The 19,469-nt window shown below is 34.8% G+C and overlaps 1 protein-coding gene and 1 long non-coding RNA gene across 3 annotated transcripts in view; both read left to right on the forward strand.

Annotated features, from left to right (window-relative positions):
* CLINT1 (clathrin interactor 1) overlaps nt 1-19,469 on the forward strand; it is a 57,522-nt gene that overhangs the window by 9,814 nt on the left and 28,239 nt on the right. The gene's annotated exons all lie outside the window — the stretch shown is intronic.
* LOC120864380 lies at nt 1,191-14,465 on the forward strand. Its single transcript, XR_005721184.1, has 2 exons — nt 1,191-9,954; nt 9,989-14,465. It is a non-coding gene; the product is annotated as an uncharacterized LOC120864380 (long non-coding RNA).

Consider the following 19,469-nt stretch of genomic DNA (forward strand, 5'->3'; position numbering starts at 1 on the left):
CGGTTCCAGGGCAGCTTATGGTTCTGTTAAGTGGATGCACATGACAGCACATGGAAAAGACAGAATAATATAAGATGCTTCGATAGCCAAACTTGTGGTATAGGTAAATACCGTAGAAATTCAGGGAATGGAAAGAACAGTTAAGACTGAGCAAAAGCTTAATGAAATAGATAAATCCTGGTTATTTCAAAAATGCGTATCTGCCGAAAGGACAATAAGGCCAAAAAAGGTATTAAACATGGAATGAAACATCTGAAACACAGGTCAAATGATGTGGTCGCTAATCAGAACCTACTGCTGAATGTTTCCAAGCAGAGGATGACATCAGTGATACTGTCTCAGAAGCTGTTCCGTTTCAAAAGGAAGTTCCCCTTCTATCCCCAAATAGTCCAGATTAAATAACATACTGGTGTTTGATGGTGTGTGTTTGTTTGAGAGTTTGAGGGGAAATAAATTATATAGGTTTCAGAATTTTAGTAGTAATGTTCTGGGAACAGTTTCTTTAATGTCAGAAAAGTTGAGTCTAGTTTTTGGGATTTGAATGTCATTTGCGTAAATCTAAGTTTAATCATGGATGAAAGTGGGAGAAAATATTGCTGACTTAATTTAAAACTTTTAAATAACACTTAAAATTTAAAAATAAGTATTAGAGTTCACTTATGGGTAGTTCTATAAACTCAAACTATCACTGCTGAGGTACAGGATTTCTCAATATTCTATTGATAGGATTTCTTATATTCTTTCAGTTAGTGTTTGATATTTGGGAGTACATCTGAACTTAATCACATAGAAGTGGAAATACCTATAAGTGATGTGGTCAAACTGTGCAGTGTCAAGCATTTGTGTCTGCAAAGGTGTAATTTTCATATATTGTCCCAGTGTAGGATCTTTCATCATTTTCTCCTCTTAGAAGGGTTTTATGCTTTTCCTTAAAGCTTAACTAATTTTGGTGCTTTCTTTTACATTATTTTCCTGAAGGAGTCTCATAGTACAGTTAATAATTGTTGTTGTTTAGTCACTAAGTCGTGTCTGACTCTTTTGCAACCCCATGAACTGTATGTAACCCACCAGGCTTCTTCGTCCATGGGATTTCCCAGGGCAAGAATACTGGAGTGGGTTGCCATTTTCTTCTCCAGGGGATCTGAAGAAGGGATTGAACCTGCATCCTCTGCCCTGGCAGGTGGATTCTTTACCACTGAATCACCAGGGAAACCTAATACAGTTAATAAAATTATGTTAATAGGATATTTTAAATAGGTTGCCACATATTTTAAAAGATAATTTGTTATGAGTATGCCCAAGCTGAGCTAACTTCTTTGAGTTTCAATTTTGTTTTTAAAGGAGGGGTGGAAGGAGTAATTTGAGGGAAGACATAAGTCAAGAGACTTTATACATTTCTGTATAGAATGGGGATAAGATCTACTACCTTCTAGGACTGTTAGAATTAAATGAAATAATATATTATAAAAAGGTTTACCATTGTGTTATCAATAAATTCTGGTTCTTTGGTCTTGTTTAGTCATGAGGTAACCTTAAAAAGCTGTAACCTAAAATTAAAAGATAAAGGTGAACAAAAACTCACTCCTTAGATTAGTTCCAAAGAGTAGGAATTTAAAAGTTGGCAAAACTTTTTAATAAACTTTAAACCCCTTTAACAAAATCTTTACTATTAATTTTAGTAGCTACTATTTTATTGTACCTGTAAAAACTAGAATTGGGATGTATAATGCTAATAATTCTTATGCTATATCCATTCTTTAATACCCTGGGATGTTTGATTTGTTTCTGAGACCAGTTTAACATACACATCTCTTGATAAAGATAAACATCACACTGTCCTTTCTTTTTTGAGAAGAAACAGATTTACTAAATAACCTATTTAAGTGACCTTAAGCAGTTGTCAGCAATAGGAAAGATAGTTTCACAAATAAACTTATACACAAAACAATGCAAGTCTGAAGCTGCTTTAAGTACAGAATAGGACTGTTTCTGGTTTTTGAATAGGAATAATACTCCTGTACTTAAAAAAATATGGACCTCAGGAGCATATGCTTTCAAAATTTATTAGAAATGGCATTTGAGAAACTTGTGCTTGCATTGATAATGTGTGTCATAACATATATAGTTGAGTTTATAATGACTGGTATTTCCAGAACAATTTTCAAATAAATGTTTTATGTTGAATATTTCACTAAAAGTTACTCTGGCAAGTGGGAATCTGTGCTCTAGTTTTCAAAGTCATAAATAGAATATTACTGTTGTATCTAAATGTAACATTTTACTAGCTTTTATTAACTTTTGTCATTAAAAATAATAATAGATTACTATTTTTCATGAACACTTTGTAACTAGAATAATCCTATAGAGTCATTGAGGTTGATTGGCCTATTAGTTGCTTGAAATGTTTAACCTTTAGGATTTTTTACTCATATGAATAAGATTGCTTGACATGCTAACCTGGTTTGAGACAAGGGGTGTGATGGTTGATGTACCAAAAAAGATTTGCATATATTATATTACTAGTTATTCCTTTTTACTGTAATTTAATTATAAAATGACATTAATTATAAAAAATCAGGTGAGCCTAAATATCATGTTTTAACTATAAACTTCCTTTACATTAAAATTGATGCATTCTGTATCTAAAAGCATAACATAAAATGTTCACGCTATTAAAACTCTTTAATGCTTTAATGGAGGAATGATTATATTTGTCATGCTGTTTTATTTTTCTGAGCACTTTCTAACATTCTGGCATAAGCTGTTTCAGGCTTATCCTGTATTTTCACTACTTCAGCCCTGGAGTTGGCAATTTCTGCAAGGATCCCTGGTTTTGGTTATTTTTAGCAGTGGGACACATTTTTAAAAGAAATGTATGGTGGACTAGAGAGATTTTTCTGTCACAGTTAAGATGTTGCTAGAATTTCCTCTGTGTAGGAACACCTACAGTAAAAGAGTTGGCACATGGGATAAAGACCTCTTTGGAAGTGCGGTGCTGGCATTTCTCTTTTGAATAATTAAGGTTTTACATTTTTGTTTCATATTTTTAAACCTTAAGATAATTAAGATTTGTAAAGGGTGCTACATTGCCATTCTCTCCCCAACAATGTAATCTGCTTTCTGTAAATCACTTAAGTATGAAAAGACAAATAGCAAAGCATTTTCTGTACAAGTATATATATTGTAGGTAATGTGATTATGTCAATAAAATGCCCTCTAGAATGTACTTTTCCTAATGGTATTTCATGTTACAACCTGTAATTCACATACTAAATTCCTGTTTGGCTTTTGAATTGTTTATACTAGCAGCTGATTACTGAGTAATTTAAGTCTCACTTAATTATGGCAGTACTGTTTTAATTAGAGTGCTGAATGTTGGCACTTTATTTAGCAAGCAAATATAAAATACTTGTTTGTGACATTTGTGGAAATAAGTATTGAAGAATAATTTTCTGTAGATAATCTTAGGATATCTATCTTAAGTGTAGACATAATGCCTACTTTACTCCCAAACTAAATAGATAACTCATTTGGAATATGAAATCCTTTTGACCTAAATTGGAAAGAACTGGTCCATATGTTGAGAATCTCATTTTCTGAACAATTAACAAATTAACTATGTATGTATAAATGTAAAAAGCAGCAAGATTATATAATATTAAATAATTAAAACAAATACAAGTAATATGAACATTAAGAGTTAAAAGAACTTGAGAAATTTGCTGGAGATATAGCCCTGGTGTTGGAATTTAACATAGGTAATCTCCCTTTGGCTGTGTTGAGATATATAAGGAATAAGCTGAAAACAATAACAATATATAATTAACATTCCTTTTAGACTGATAAGGTTTTTTTTTATGGCTGAAGATCCATCATTTTATTTTCAGAAACAGATAGTCAGAGGGGACGAGGGGGCAGAGATACAGAGGTATTCTGGCAACACAAGAGAAACAATCCTAGAATGATAACATTTTTAAGATATGAGTTTTTTAGAATAAATGGTGATAATCTTTTCATGAATGAGTTATATATTCTTAATACTTAGATAATCTCTTAATAAAGAAAACTCAAATTATAGGTCTGCTTCTCATGTCAGATTACCCATATGACAAGGAAAATGAAGTACACTAAAGGTTGCAGGGAAGCCGCAGGATAACCTAGCTTATTCACCTACAAGGGCTTCCCAGGCAGCGCTAGTGGTGAAGAACCCGCCTGCCAATGCAGGAGACTTAAGAGATGCAGGTTCAATCCCTAAGTGGGGAAGATCCCTTGGAGGGAGGGCATGGCAACCTGCTCCAGTATTCTTGCCTGGAGAATCTCATGGACAGAGGAGCCTGGCAGGCTACAGTCAGTAGGGTTGCACAGAGTCAGACACGACTGAAGTGACTTAGCATGTGTGCATGCATGCATTCACTTAAATGACTGTTCACTGAGCATTCGGAACTCTTTCAGATACTTAAAGTACAGTTGTAAGCAAGTTTTGGTGGGGAGAGATAACTAAAAAGTAAGCAAATTAATTACATTTTTCAAGTGTTATGAAGAAAAGGGACTGAAGTAGAGAGTGGTGAATGGGGCTATTTCATTTAGGGTGGTGATAGTAGGCCTTTTTGGAGAAGGACATGGCAACCCACTCCAGTATTCTTGCCTAGAGAATCTTGTGGACAGAGGAGCCTGGTGGGCTGCTGTCCATAGGCTTACATAGAGTTGGACACGACTGAAGCGACTTAACATGCATGCGTGCTTTGGAGAAGGAAATGGCAACCCACTGCAGTGTTCTTGCCTGGAGAATCCCAGGGACAGAGGAGCCTGGTGGGCTGCCGTCTCTGGGGGTCACACACAGTTGGACACGACTGAAGTGACTTAGCAGCAGCAGCAGTAGGCCTTTTTGAGGATGTGGTATTTGTAAAGAATTTAGAGCACACAGAATAAAGGAAGAATGTTTTATCCTTGGAGTGTTTCACTCATGGAGTGAGCAAATAAGGAAGGAGCTGGTGAGAATGTTAGAGAACAGTATGGCAGGAGCGTGTGGAAGAAGAGTGGTAGGCTCAGGGATTTGTAGGTCATTGCATGGAGTTTGGATTTATTTTAAGTATATTAAACAGTGGAATTTTGATAAGCAAAGTAGTGAAGTGATCCCATCTGCGTACCTTATTGTTGGTGCTGAGTTGAATAATGGATTGGAGGTTGAGGTGGGGACATGAGTAGAAAGGGGCACTGGTTAAAATCATGATTATAGCATAACTGTTATGGAATAGGATGTAAAGTGGGCAACAAAATGTGTGTGTTTGCCTTCTGTTTGTGTTACTTTGGAAAGAATACATGAGAATTACGTTATACAGTATTTGCTTTGCTTTGTTCTTCTGTGGTAATAGATTGTGCAAAGTGAGAGCCTGGTCCAATATGTAGGAGTTTCAATTAACAAGATGCCATGTGAAAGGAGGCTTGTATATTAGAATTCCAGCATCTGGAGAAGTGAAATCCATGATGCTTTCAAATTCATAGTTAATACTGAGCATGAGTAAGAGATTTAACAAAATTTTGTAGCCTTAAATTTCATATTTAGCTTTTCATATATTTATATGGGACACAGAAGTCTTAGGCCAAGGTATCTTACCTTTTAAAGTCTTTGCTGGGGGTCAGTAAGCTAATTTTAGGGCTTATAATAATTTAACAAATCTTTCAGACTGCCTCCAAAAAGCCTGGGATTGAAACATCTGTGACAGCTCTTTAAAAAGAAATTTTGTGAGAGTATTACTTCTCATGTCATTCTGTTTGTGTATATGTTGGTCAGCAGGTGTTTATTTTAGTCCTCTCTATTGATATCTTAATCTCAAAGTCCTTATCTTCCATCCCCCCTCTCTGTTACTCTCTGTTACCAAGAGATCATAGATTTCATTTACGTATTCACTGGTCAGTTATTAAATATCCCATTTTATGTGAGACACCCATTGTTAGGTACTGAGAGGGAAACAAAAATGCATAATATATAGTACAGTCAGTACTGATTAATTGAGGTAGTTATGTTTTTAAAAGTTGCTGCAAACACTGAATCTTTGTTCTTAGAGGAAATACAGGATTAGGTTCCTGTGGGCCTCTGATCACAACATTTTTTATCAACCAGTTAGTATGTAACCTTGTTTTATGTGTATTTCTGTTTAAAGATGCCTTCTTTATTATATATATTGTTGATTCATTAACATTGAACCCAAGGCCAACTATATTACATGTCTTATATGAAGATATTTTTTCTATAATGCACATCATGACCTCTTGGAACACTAGACAGCACTTCAGCACTCAGCTTGGGGGCCATGTTAAACAACAAAATCAAGAGAAATCATAAAGATATAAAAAAAATATGACACTGAATAAGCCAGAGAAAGGACATTTGTTTACAGTATGAGAACTGAAATGAAAGCCTCACCTTTTTGACCTCATCTGGGACTGTAAGACAGTTAACTCAGAGTTTTGCTGCACACTGTTCACAAATGACCATGAAAGTGCTATGAATATTGATTTTGGTGTTAAAAATATATTTTGGTGAGGAAATACACTAACAGAGTCCTCAGATAGTCAACTCTACTTGCTTTTTAAACATATTAAGGAAATTAAACTTAGTTATAGCCATTGTACAAGGCAGAATATAATTCATAAGAGTTATAAATGTAATGCTTATTTCTTCATAGGAAAGGAAGATTATGGGTTGGAAAGAGTCGGGAAGACATTTTTGCATCTTTGTTTAAAATTAGGGTTGATTTTAACTGAAAGAAGAGGTGGGGATTCCGGGAGTGAACAGTTAGTCAGGTAAGAAAGTAAAGTGAAGTGTTAGTTGTTTAGTTGCGTCTGACTCTTTGCAACCCCATGCACTGTAGCCCACAGGCTCCTCTTGTCCTTGGAATTATCTAGGCAAGAATATGAAGTGAGTTACCATTCCCTTCTCCATGGGATCTGCCTGACCCAGGGATCAAACCTGTGTCTCCTGCATTGCAAGTGGCTTCTTTACCATTGAGCCACCAGGGAAGGATGCTTAAATTTCAACTAGTAATACACTATGATTATCTCATAAAGTAAATGAAACAGTAGTGGTGGGAGAAAAGGCTGGAGAGATTGGTTGAGGACTACTATCAAAAGTCAGTTAGGACTTTTTTAGTCAGAGGAAAGAAAATATTTAAGAATTATGATCCTTTTGTTCAGTTACTTAATAAATATTTACTAAACATCTGCTGTCACTAAACCTGTTCCAGGTACTGAGGTTCTTAAGTGAGAAAGACAAATTTGTGTCCTCTGGATGTTTTCAGTCTAGAAGGTGAGACAAGCAAGGAAACAAACATGCCCATTATATAGTGCCCCAGTTTTAGTTTTAGTTCAAGGTAATAGAAAGCATATACTGTTCTTTGCTATGTAGATCATATAGGCAGTTCCCCAAAGTTGAAAGAAGATTTCTTGGAAGAAGTAACATTTAAGCTAAAATTTGATAAGGTGGGAATTAGGTGGAGGGATGGGATGGATGGGCAGAGGATTTAAAAACCAAAAGAAAGTATGTGCAAAGACCTGGAGAGAATGGCAGTGGTGGGACTGAAAAAATAAGTTGATATCTCATATGAAGGATTGAGGACTTCATCTTGAAGGTAATAAGGAAATCTTTGCCGGATTTAAAATGGGAGGTCAAATGGATAGGATTTTTATTTCGGCAGGAGTTCATGTTGGCTCTAGCCTGTTGAGAGATAGATGGGAAGCAGACTAGTTAACGTGGTTGTTGGCAATAGCCCCTGTGAGTAATGGTGGTCACCCTGGACTAAGGTAGTGGAGGTGCATGTGGGAGAAGCAGATGGACATATTTGAGAGATACTTAGAAAACGGAGTTGAAAAGGCCTGGGAATGGATTGGATGCTGGCTAGAAGAGGGGAGAGAAGTAGTCAATAGTGATGTTCAAACTGTAAGCCTGGATGGTACTGTCCACTGCAGAGGAGGAGGAAGATGTTTCAGGGGACGATGGATTTAATGAGTTTGTGGTAAGCTAACATGATCAACACTAAACACTAGGAAGATGAATCTGTTTTGCTTTGGAAGGTGAAGGAAAGGATAATATACCTGAATTGGAGAGATTGTTAAACGCTTTTGTAGGACTAGGCTGGAGGTGAGTACCGATATTTCAAATGCAGAATGAACAGGTTTTGGAAATTAATAAGAAGTAGGCACTATGGAAAGAGACTCCCAAAGATAACTACAAACATCCCAACAACTGCACCCAGCCTGCCCAGCTTTTATCATGTGCTCTGAGATCATGTATCAGGGTGAAAAATGGTGAAGCTGCTTCCGTGTTGCTACCTCTTAAAATACATAGAGACATTTTCTTGTTAAAAACCAGCTCTGATTTGTAAGAACAGTCATTTTTTCCACTTTGGGATTATTGGGGTATCTCATATGGGTATTGATCCTTGTGAAAAATGTTAGGCCTGCATGAAGGATCCTAGAAAAGCAGCTACTAGTGTGAGAGTAAGGCCCGTGGGGAGAGGTCATCCATCTGTTCCTGAGCTCTTTGCTGTGTTTCTTTTTGTTTAGCTATATGTTATAAAATATCATAAAATAAGGTAAAATATGCAGGAAATAAACATATTTAATTGTATTTAATAAAGATATTTAATATTTAACATGGTTATTAAATGAAGATTAAGAAATTAAAAATTGAAGTTAAAATAAAGTGAAAACTTTGGAGAGGTTGGAATAGTTTTAAACATTTAAAAAACACAATGCAGAAAGGGTTCAAAAAGAGTAAAACAGATGAGAGTTAAAATAGTATTGAGGGAATTCCCCGGCGGTCTAGTGATTAGCACTTGGGGTTTTCACTGCCGGGGCCACGGTTTGATCCCTGGTCGGAGAACTAAGATCCCTCAAGCTGAGTGATGTGGCCATATTAAAAAAAGAAAAAGAAAACTAACATTAACAATAAAGATCAATCAAGGTTTTTGGTTTGTTTTTTAAGTATGATAAAACTAGGTAAGAAGTAAAGCAAGATAAAAGGCTGAAAGCCAACCAACAGTTTAAAAACATAAAAGGTTAAAGGAAAAGCTATTCATGAGGTTAACGATAAGAAATAATAGAAAGTAAAAACAATGGTAAAATAAAAGGTATCAGCTGACAATATTTTTAGAAGTTTGGGGGAAAAGGGCCATTTTTAAAAAATACATTGAAATGGGTTTCTTGGGACACTTACGATATGCTCCAGGGAAAAGGTATGTTGTCCCCAAAGTTTTAGAAATATTTAATATAGTCCCCTCTTGGAGACTCATAATGCACGCGAGAATAGTAAAGTCTCTAAGAAGTGTTTCAGTAATAAAGTTGCCTTTGTTTTATGTAACATTTCCTAAACCTGACCATGGAACACATTTCTCACATAACACCTATTAATGTCTCCCAGAGTATTTTTCGCAAAACACTAGAGTACTGTTTCAGAAGAAAATAAAAACCGAAAATCTTAACAGTTACAGAGATATGTGTTAAAGGAAAAGAAAATCATCTGGAAATAGAAAATGGTTTTGGGTTGGGGCTTGCATTCATTCCTTGGGAACAGGCTCCTTTCCAGGCAGCAGTGTCCTTCGGAGCCAAGGGGCCGAGAGTAACTTGATACTTCTATCTTCTGGCCTTCTATCCATAGCTGTCTTTTCAGAAAGCTTTTATCTGTGCACACCGGGCGTTGATACAACACACAGGCTGCTGAGCCAGGGGAGTGGAAGCCGATCCTCTGCAGAATTAAATCAGCCTAGCTGGCGGGCACTTAGCAAGTATAAAGAAGTTGTATATAGAAGTACTATTTTTCTTCCCCCCCAAATTAGTTTTTTTTTCATTGTGTAAATGAAATTTTAAATGTGTGCCTCCAGCCCAACACTTTTTATGGGCTTTTTAACTTTAGGCTTTGTCCACATGCACAAAGTTGTTTTTATATAGTTGGTAGTAGTGTTCATATATAGTTGTTTTATATAGTTGGTAGTAGTTAGTGTTCATACAATTTTGTATTGTGAGAGCTTCTTTCTTATGGCTGTGAAGGGAAGAATTTCCTGCTGGTGGCTGCCTCTGCCTGTTCTGTTGCTATGTTGTTCCAAGCACACTGCTGCAACATTTTAGGAGCAGCTTCTCATTCTGCTTTCCTGAACCACACACAATAAAAGTCTTCCATTTTGCCACCCTCCTCAAATCTTATTGCTGCCAGAGTGCCTCTCTGGAAATAATAACTTGTAGCATCATGGGACTAGCCTACGTTGGGAAAGCTTTTCTCTGATCCTATCATCTGCTGTCCATTTCATGTTAGTAGCACTTGTGCTAGAGAGAAGGGCTTCCATATAAGACCTGTGAATATTCAGACACTTCCTAGGATAATAATTTGCGCTGTTACACAGGAAACCGAATGGAGAAACTGGTTGTCGTGGCTTTTCTAACATCCTTTGTTCAGGTAGACATTTCATGGAATCAGTTACATGGACCTTATTTTTGGCATTTTGAAAGCTTAAAATTCTACAACTTCCCGTATCTAAATTGTAGATATAAACTTCATGCTGAGAAAGTTTCTTTTTATAATAGCTTAAACATGTTTTGTTTTTCACATAATTTGCTTTTGGGATGTCTGACTCTAGTAGCTGATACAGATGAGTTAGTTTAGTAAATCCAAAAAAATGTTAAAGACATTATCAGATGATAACAGATTACCACTACAGGAGAAATTGCTGCTTAATGTAAAATAAAACCTGAGAACATGGTTGGTGGTACTGAGATTAAAGAGAGTGAACTTCAAAATACAAACTCTGTTTGTAAAATGGTTTGTATTGATACTTGTCCCTTAGAGAAACTCATTTCCAGATCTTTGGCCATTTTTAAATAATAGTCATCCTGCCTTGAAGTGTAGTTATATCTTTGAACTGTTCATTTCAGCATGCATACTGTGGGTCAGGTAGGCTGCCAGTTACCTTGACTATAAAGTTCCACAACAATGAATAGCATAGGTAAGTAATAAGTATTAATGCCAGTATATTCTAAGGGGCCATATAAAGAGTATCTTCAAACTAAAAATGATAAATATTGGCAGAAAAATGACCATGTGTGCTAAATGCTTTACATGCTGTTCAGTTTAATCTCAGTAATACAAGGGAACTACCTTTCAGATTAGGTAGCTGAGACACATAAGTGGTTGATTTGTCCAGGGATCAGAGATAAGATATGGGCCCTATTCGTTTCTAATAAATTATTGGTCAGTTACTATACATGTTTTCTGCAAAATAGCCATGAGAGATGAAGCAGATTGTGAAAATTAGTGGTTGTACAATATTTTCCTTTAGTGTGGGCTTGTGTTTTGGACCAGTTCCTAGAGTCAGAGTCAAAGCCCAAGCCTGTTTTAACGTCTGAATATGGGCTGCCATCAAATGGATTATTTAATTTGGTATTGCTAACCTCTGAAGTTGTACAGGAAGGGAAATAGTTTTATAGTTTCTACCTCCTACAGGTCATAATGTAGTTGTGGACATCAGGATGTTTTTCTTGACTTATCTGATCCATATAGTTTTCCTTTGCACATCTGTTACATAAATTACTAAACTATTTCCTTGAAAAGTTGCCAGTTTGTCACACTAGTAGTGATCAAGGGGTGGTACCTTTTGGAAAAAAGAATTAAATGACAGACTCTGAGGGGCAGAAATCCAACTACCATCCCAATTTAAGGTTTTGGGGGTTTTTTGGATCAATTCCTATATTTTTTTGAGGCATTGAAATAAAATTATATGTGGTTTCTAATGTGTTTCCCAAAAGACTTTATGTTGAACTATAAATATTTAATGATCTTTCGTATAAAATGAGGTATTTTAGTTACTGCTTCTGTTAAGTTTTTATCTTTCCAGTGATCAATTTATTTATACATTCTAGTCTGGTACAAAGTTTGCTATTTGAAACTAAATTTGGAATGTTGGTTTCTTTAACGACTTTGCCCTTTCCTGACCTTGAATTCTGCATAAACCATAGAATAATTATTTTTCTGTGTTTTTCTTTTGTGGGGGGAGGAAATTCGTAAGATTTATTATTTCTACTAGTTACATGTTAGGACCACTTTACACTTAAATGATGAAAAAATCAGAAATCTCAGAAATATTAGATGTGGGTCTGGTTCATTTGGGCTTATGCAAACTGATACTGAATCAATACTGGAAATTTTCATGGAATGTTTGGTAAATTTACTAAAGCAAAGAACTAAGTTATTTTTTTAACACACACTGTGAAATTGTGTGGCTTTGGAGTGCTGGGTTTGAGTTTGTAATCTTTAGATAAAGATATCATTTGGAATACTGAAAATCTAATGGGTGTTTTTAGAGATTAAAAGAGAAAGTACGTTATAAATTGGTTAGTGTCAGTTACTGATAAAAGTTCTTAGATTAATTTTTTTTGCATTACATTTCCTACTGTTGTAACCGTTCTTTCTAAAGTGCAGTAGAGTCTTGATAGATTTCTCTCTTCAGAGTTTTGAGTTTTTAAACTCTTCTTAAAGAGGATTTGTTAACAGGAAATAATGTTTAATTTTGTTATGATCCAGATCTGACTTGCATGTGTGGAAACTAGTCACTTAGCTAAGTCAGTCACTGGTATCCATCTTGCAGCTCAGCTTTGTTGTGTTCCAACTCTCGGGCTGTGGTAACACCTTAACTTTTTTGTGAAAAACGACTCACAGAAAGCCTGTATTTAGTATTGGTATTGAACATGGCAGAGCCTTATAAAATTCACAGAAAATAGAAGTTTTATACATATTTAAAGAGGAACACATTGGGTTTGGTGGTACCTTAGATTGATGACACAATAAAATCTATATGGAATCAGTAGAAGAAATTTATGGAATATGTTCTGCCATGCAAAAGTTGCTTACCCAAGAAATATAATTTGGTTAATTTAAATATTGGTTATCTTGTATTGAGGAAGTATAATATGCAGAGGATACTTTAATTCTTGATTGAATTTGGGAGATTGTCAAGAGTCTGCATTTTTATACCCAAAGACCTTCAGTTTATCTTTCAACAATGTTAGGAGTTTATTTCTATAGCTTCTTGTACCTTCAAAGTAGTGCTTCATTTGTTCTCTGTTCATGCTACTCCCTGCCCTCCCTCCTGCCCCCGCCATGCCACTGCAATGAAAAATACTTCTATAGAAAATAGTTTTGTAGAATTTAACCTTCCACTTTACTTTATCTGTACGAAGTACAAATGCAGTGTAAAATTTTGAGTTAATATTATAAGAATATTGAGCTGTATCTATCAATAATGTTCAGTAATAGGAAAACACCACAGGTGATTAAAATTCTATAGTTCAGTTTTCCAACCCCAAAATAGTACTGGTCTGAACTGTTACTGAAATTGAAGGCCAGCATCATTCAGAATGCATCAAAGAATTTGGTAGTAGGATTGATGTGATAATAGCTTTTGATTAAAAAAGAGTACATAGTCCTTAATTTTCTTACAACTTAAAACAATTACAATTTTAAAAAGTATATCAGGGGTACTTTTCTATTAAAACTCAGTATTCAAAAAACGAAGATGATGGCATCTGGCCCCATCACTTCATGGCAATTAGATGGGGAAATGATGGAAACTTTATTTTCTTGGGCTCCAAAATCACTGCAGATGGTGACTATAGCCATGAAATTAAAAGATGCTTGCTCCTTGGAAAAACAACTGTGACAAACCTAGACAGCATTTTAAAAAGCCAGAGATACTGCTTTGCCAACAAAGGTCCGTCTAGTCAAAGCTGTGGTTTTTCCAGTAGTCATATATGGATGTGAGAGTTGGGCCATAAAGAAGGCTGAGCACCAAAGAATTGATGCTTTTGAACTGTGGTGCTGAGAAGACTCAAGTCCCTTGGACTGCAAGATCAAACCAGTAAGTCCTACAGGAAATCAATCCTGAATGTTCATTGGAGGGACTGATGTTGAAGCTGAAAACTCCAATACTTTGGCCACCTGATGCAAAGAACTGACTAATTGGAAAAGACCCTGATTCCAAGAAAGATTGAAGGTGGGAGGAGAAGGGGAAGACAGAGGATGAGATGGTTGAATGGCATCACCGACTTGATGGACATGAGTTTGAGCAAGCTCTGGGAGATAGTGAAGGACAAGGAAGCCTGGCATGCTGCAGTCCATGGGCTCGCAACACAACTGAGCAGCTGAACAACAACTTTTCTATTACCTAGTACTATGTGGAGAGAGAATAATTAATATGGTGTTTTTGAACATTAATACATTTTCTGTGGTTTTAATGTCATACAGGCAGACTGCTTGAGTTTTGGACTTAGTTTTTCTGCCTGTGCCATATTTTTAAAATGTATCTGGCTATAGTATGATCTTCATAACTTGATCTTTAAGTATCCAGAATTGTAAAAGTTAGAAGCTTTAAAAATGATTACGGGACTCCCTTCCTCCCTCAATAAAACCTGGTAAATTGCTATTTAATATTTATTTGGTTTAATGTTTCTTGACTGTGAGAGCTAAAGAATGAGATATAATATTTCAGTGCCTATTATTCTTGTTGGTTATTTTTAAAAGTAGCAGGTTAAATATTTTAGCATTTTAATGTTCTTCTCTTGAAAAGTGAAAAGGAAAACAGAAGGTACATAATCAGCATAGTCCACTGTGTAAATAAGTGGTCATAAATAATAGGCACATGAGCATATTGTCAGTACATATTTATAAGTGGAAGTAGATTGATATAAGATAATTTTTTTAAAGTAGCTTGGTTATTCTTTTCTGAAATCTTGTTACTGCAGGGGCATGGTTAACAGAGCCTGAGATTTTAGATGTCTTCAGTCTCAGTTATTTCCTATTTAAACTGATGTTTTCTTTACATTGCTTTTAAGAATATGTATGTTTAAGAGAGGGGTACATTGGTTTCCTCCTTTTTAACTGGTTAGTTTGTATTTAATTTTAGTAAAACCAAAGGAAATGTAATTTCCATGACCAAGAATATATTTTTTAAAATATTAATTCAGCATTTAGTTCTTTTTGTAGCATAACTTATGATATCATCTTACATATAAACTATATTAACTAGTAGACTTTTAGCTTAGGTGATATTATTAATTCTCTGATTCTACAGCATTATGGCATAATAGGAAATGGGCTACATTTAATTAGAATTCAAAACCCTGACAGTTTGGATATCTATTGGTATTTACTAGTCTTTTCATCCTGAGTGTAAGTTTATTTAAACTTCTCTACTAAGGAGATGCTATTAAATATTTTTCCCTTCCTCCTGTCTCAAATTTTTAAATTACTTTTTGATAGAGGGACTTTTGCTAGTAGTGGCAGCGCTGAAGAGAAAGTGGCAACCATTGGGTTTGTTATTTTGTTTCTTCAGTAGTTTTCAACTTACTAGTTTTCTTATGGAGGGAGTACTGTAGTTTTTTTCTTTGTTTTAGCATTGTAGCTATTTTATAACTAAGATGCTGTGTAATCAAACATGATAATATTGGCTTTAGCAGCATTAATTTCTGTACTGAACCGTTACTTGTGTTAGGACATTATTCATTGCTTTGTGTTTCATTTTCAGATCCAGAAAGGGCTTTTTTTTTTTTTTTTTTTTTAATGGGTAGCAAATACCCAGCCAAGTAGATGAACCAATTTTCCCACCTCCCCTCCCCATTTCTATACATTAAGATTTTTTGATAAAAATGAAAGTTATGTATTTGTCGAATTTAGGAGTACTAGACTTCTTGGTTATTGACCATAAATATGATACCATTCATAGGACTGTAGTAACATTTAACTTGGTTTTAAAATATGAGTATTGAACCTATAATTGTTCACCTTGCAAATAAGGGCAATGTGGTGAAGACCATCATCCCCTGATGAAAAATGAATGTCACATGGTCCATTAACTAGATTTTAGAGCAAGTATTTTTAAAATTATTTCCCTGCTATTTTGGTTAGAAACATTTTTAAAAAGGAACAGATTTTCCTGGCTTACGTAACTTGTTACCTGAGAAAACTCGTTTATCAGTGTTTAAGAGTATGGTATTGTTTTTAATAAGTTTTAAAAAGATTAATATTTTAGAGGGAGCATGATAATTTTACCTATATCATAAAAGTATATTCTGAAATCTGTGGCATTGAGAGGTCACTTTTAAATATAGATTTTAATATCTAGAATCATTCTTCTCTAATACAGTGTTTTTTAAAGCAAGTTAGTTTCAATATTGAGTACCTAAGTTGATCCCTGTGGTTTTACACAGGTAGCATTTGGGATACATATTTTAGGATGTGTACATACATATGTGTAGTTACTGGTTTGCTGCAATTATTAGTCTGATAATAAGACGACATTCAGTTGAGTTCAGTTCAGTCACTCAGTCCGACATTGGAAGTACAAATAATATTCATTTGATCTACCATGATGCTTATTTGCCTATTAATAGTTAAAATGTTGCTAATGATGATATAGTACTCATTTGTATTCTTAATGACATTTTAATACTTTCCCCTTTGTTACAATATAATATTCATGGGGGAAATTTTGGAAAATACAGAAAAAAAGAAAATAGTTTGAAGAAAAACAATTATTTAAAACCATTACTTTGAATGCTGTGTTTGTCTCTTGTCTCAGCCTCTGTTTTCTGACTCTCTTGTGTATGTAAAAAACTCTCTTGTGTTCGTATGAAAAAACACAAACTGAAAACCATCTTAATAGAAAATACAGCTAAATATTTTCTCCTGAACTCAGAATGAATAGTCTTTATAATAACTTTGAAACAAAAAGTAGAAACTATTAAAAATATGGACCCATTTGGTTTCATTTTTTAAATGTAAAATTAAAAAGCAGGCTAGGAAAAAGACTTTTTACTAAATCAGTTTCAATTTTCATTATCCTTTGTTAGCAGTTAGGACTGGATTATACCCATACTTTACCTTTTCTCTTGGTTTGTAGTTTTGTTTTTAGCAAAGAATATTCTTGAATTTTTGGCAGGAAAAAAATTCCATAAGACTTAGTTTTTTCTTGTCTCTTATTTTACTGATTCTTCTTTAAGGACGTTAGAAGAATCATTGACCATCTCTAGGTCAAAACTCCATTTTAGCTTTTACTTTCAACCAATTTTGCCTCTAAACCCTGGACCAAAACTATTACCAAGTAAAATAATGTAGTATTTTATCAGTAGTGACCAGTGAAATAAGCAGAAAATGGGGAATAAAGAGGAGCGCCAAAATAAACACTAATTATTTACAAATTGAATAATTGAATATTAGACCTTAATTGAATATTGACTGTGTTCATATAGCCATAGAAGTGTATGTAGACGACTTGAGGGTGTAACTGTTAGTAGTTGTAAATTGAAAATCCAGTGATTTGAATGTAGTGCTGGGTTGTTCAGAGTTAAGTACTCCTCTTGGAGACTGGTAGTCAGTCTTGTATCCTATTGCTGGGATGTTATAAGGAGCAAATGTGAAAGTGTGTAAGTGGTTTGATTTCAATTGTGGGTTTTATCCTTATAAAAAGCAGTAGTTCTGTATTGCTTTAAGGTAAAAATCTTCAGCACATGGTCATTCCCTGGTAATTTCCTATAATTTTGTTTGTAGAGTGGATCCTCAACCTTTGTCTGAATTTTCTGTGTTTTAAAAAACTGATGAGAGATCCCCCTCTAGTGTCTGAATTATCCATTCTTAAAACATTAGTGTCAGTCGTAAGTTTTAGGAATTAAGCTAGCTGTGCTTTCCTTTCACATCTGGACATGATTTTTTTTTTTTTTTTTTTTTTTAGCTTTTCATTTATGGGAGAAAGCAGGGAGTTATTTTCCTTTCTTAAAAAGGTCGCTAGAATTATGAGCAGGGTGTGGATTGGGGGCAATAGAAAACATGGATAGGAAGGATCAAAATGCTATTTTTACCTTTTTAGAAATAATTATTTTTAAATAACCTGGAATAAGGCCAAACTATACAGTGTTGTTTTGTTTTAGTTTACATTTGTTCCTGAATTAAGTGTAGCTTTAAAATACTTCATTTTGGAATTCTTGATGCCATTAGATCTTATCCTGAGTGGTTTCAGTTTCTGGAAAGCAGTGGTTTCATTGGAAAATGGTTTCAAAACAGAACCTGATACTTTTCATGGAGTTTTCTAACTTTGTTACTTTTTCTTACTATTGTTGCCATATTTTTCCATATTGTTGCCATTTTGTATTGTGAGTGTGTTTTAATGGCAAGTTGTCCTTTTACATAGTTCCCATTGTTTTTCAACCAAGGAAATAGGAGATTCTTAAGCTATTGGCTTTCTGCCACCTCTTCCTCTTAAACACACAGTGCTCAAACACACAGGCCTTCAGTTAAGGATCTTGTGAAGGGTTAGGGAAACAGGACCTTTCTCATTTGACCCATGGGCTTTTGTAACTTGAACAAGGAAAGTAGTGTTCTGAAAGCTGCAGCATTTATGAAGGCTCTTGTAAAAATATTTCATGTACATGGACTAGAGATTAACTCTTTTCATCTCGTTCTTCAACAAATTAAACAGTGCAAACAATTTCAAGTGCCTTCTTGGTCATGAAATGCTTGGATGAATTATAATCCTAATTGCTATTGTTCATTCCCATACTGCATTTTGACACTATTAGCTCCCTAATGCATGCATTCTTCAACCAGTAAGATAAACAAAAACATTTTGAAATCTGTTATTTTGTGGCATCTTAAATTGCAGATATGCCATTGGCTGCCTTAATTTTATTTTGGTTCCACTGTTAGCAAAAATTAGGAAAAAAATTATCTCTTTATATTTATACATAAAATTGAGATTACTGGGTTTTTATAAAAGTCCATTCATTAATAGTCTTAAATTTTAAAGAGGCAGTAGAGACCATGGATTTATTTTAGTGCTAGGGAAATAATTTGTGTTTATGTTATCAAACCAGTGTAGCTTTCTCTAAGATTTGAAAGAAAGTAATAGAATTTCACTTTTCTACCTTAATAGAACTGAATTATGAATGTAAACCTAGAAGCCAGATTAGTTTTGTGATTTGGCAAGTCATTTATACATAATGGTTCCTTTAAGATTTGAACTAGTACTGTTTATTAAGTATTTGTAATAAACTTGAAGTTTATATGTGAGAGATTTGAGTGCCAGTTATTAACAAACCTTCATTGCTTAAAACATAGAACTTTTTTTATAACTGAAAAACCATACAACAAAAGTGGGATAGATATAGCTAATGTCATTGTCACATCATGTTTAGTTGTTCAGTCGTGTCTGATTCTTTGTGACCCCATGGACTATAGTCCACCAGGCCCCTCTGTCATGGGAATTGTTTCTCCAAGGCAGGAATACTGGAGTTGGTAGCCATTCCCTTCTCCAGGGAATCTTCCCAACCCAACCTTCGAACTAGGGTCTCCTGCATCACAGGCAGCTTCTTTACCATCTGAGCCATCAGGGAAGCCCATCAGTTCAGTTCAGTTGCTCAGTCCTGTCCGACTCTTT

Source organism: Oryx dammah, unplaced genomic scaffold, assembly GCF_014754425.2.
Source record: "Oryx dammah isolate SB20612 unplaced genomic scaffold, SCBI_Odam_1.1 HiC_scaffold_5, whole genome shotgun sequence".
Classification (NCBI taxonomy): domain Eukaryota; kingdom Metazoa; phylum Chordata; class Mammalia; order Artiodactyla; family Bovidae; genus Oryx; species Oryx dammah.